At 44.4% G+C, this 1,724-nt stretch overlaps 1 long non-coding RNA gene across 3 annotated transcripts in view; it reads left to right on the top strand.

Annotated features, from left to right (window-relative positions):
- LOC115547468 (uncharacterized) overlaps window positions 1-378 on the top strand; it is a 5,487-nt gene extending 5,109 nt beyond the window's left edge. For all 3 annotated transcript variants that reach the window (XR_003977370.1, XR_003977368.1, XR_003977369.1), the window contains exon 4: window positions 1-378. This exon is cut by the window's left edge and continues 1,283 nt beyond it. This is a non-coding gene — a long non-coding RNA (uncharacterized LOC115547468).
- Window positions 379-1,724: the final 1,346 nt, after the last annotated feature.

The raw sequence follows: 1,724 nt of genomic DNA, 5'->3' as shown, positions 1-1,724 counted from the left end.
TACAATCTCAAGGAACGTTTGTGATTCTCTACGATTTATCTAGATACAGGTTAGCCAGTGCTCAATCTTCTTGAGCTTCACTACCATGGCCTGTATAAGAGTTTGCTAATCATGATCCAAAAAATGATATAGGAAGGAGAGAGGTAGGAATTAAGACAATTTCTCCTAGAAGGGAATATACAGAAAAAGAAGAGGAAATAGGGCAGGAGGGATCTGGGATTGACAGGTGGGTATTATAGATACCAACCTGTATTGAAATGTAATACATTGGTTCAGATTTATTTGAAACAATGTAATTTATGTGATTTATTTAACCCTTCACAATCTGATATTTTGATGCACAACTACAATAAATGTAACCTTAATTTGATCCCGTAAGACAGCGAGTGACTGAGATGTTCCGCCAGACAGGGGGGAATTGGATTGTTCGGGCCCCATTTTAATGAAGCACCCCCCCCCCCCCCCCCCCCGCCGCACACACACACACACACACACACACACACACACACACACACACTCACTGACCTGGAAATAGTGCTGTGTGGCCGTACTGGGCGCACTTCAAACGCAGAACAAATTGAGGCTTTCAGCGCCGTCATGCAGAGAGGCCTTTGCACAGCGTCTACATTGTTTGTTTTTCCTCTCCCATTCTGTTCCATAGAGACACAGAGGTGCACCAGTCACTGTCGCTTACACAATCTCACACTACGGCGAGGCAACTTGCTGTGTCAGGATGTGCAGCAGCAGGTTGTGGTCAGCAGAGAGACTTCTCGCTGCGGTTGTTGAAATAACCTTGAGGCAAAAGCAGTGTTTGTTGTCCGGGATTCATAGTTATGTCCGTTCCTGTGCATTGCGACCGGTTTGAATTACACAGATGTCAGAAAAAATGCAGAGGTAAGTATAACTGTAAAAATGTAGAAACCACAAGGAGTGTTAGGCAAGGTTGATGGGAAATCCATCTTGGCATAGAGCACTGCCTCACCAGCCTGTTAAGCCTAATAGCTCGTTTAATTAATGCAGCACCTTCTTAGAAAGGACATTTTTAATAAATAAAACTAGATTTAACCAGGTAATAAAAATAGTGCAGGGAAACAGGATGCCTGTGGGGGACAAATATCGCCAAGGAGAGGTTAATAAACATAGCCCTCAGCCTACAAAATTAGGCTAAGCAGGTTGTATTAGTCCTCAATGAAAGTTGTGCAAAGGCATATACCCTAAGGGAAGCTACATATCTTGCCGGTCAACAAGCAGACGATCCCCACAGCGCCGCTGAAGTCTGAAACAATGGCGGGACATCATTCCAGATCGCGGGCTAGTACAGTGGTCACATAACTGTTTTTGTTTGGCAATAGAGTTGTACTAGAACCAACACCCACACATGGCAGGCTCTAGGTGTTCCCTTAAGTACTGTATCAGCACATCGAGTATGAGGGAGGAGCCTGGATACAGTGGAAGTAAAAGGCTGCCACAACATTTTACATGTCAATAAACACGAAGGTGTCAGGGAATGCAGGCTTGAAAATCCAGTGCCAATCAAATACAAGGCCATGGATACATGTGAGATGGCCCAAAACTGAAAAAGGATGAAGTCCCTGACTGTTTCAGTGGTATAAACACCATGTTGTGGGTCGTTAAAGGGGCAATGTTTGCAGTATTGCTGCCCGTCGAAATGGTGAGGGATGAACAAGCCCTACGTACAAATACAAAACCCCATAGACAAGAAC

This window comes from Gadus morhua, chromosome 7 (genome assembly GCF_902167405.1).
Source record: "Gadus morhua chromosome 7, gadMor3.0, whole genome shotgun sequence".
Taxonomy (NCBI): Eukaryota; Metazoa; Chordata; class Actinopteri; order Gadiformes; family Gadidae; genus Gadus; species Gadus morhua.
Note: the sequence above shows the minus strand (reverse complement) of the source record. Positions and strands in the feature narration are given on the sequence as shown.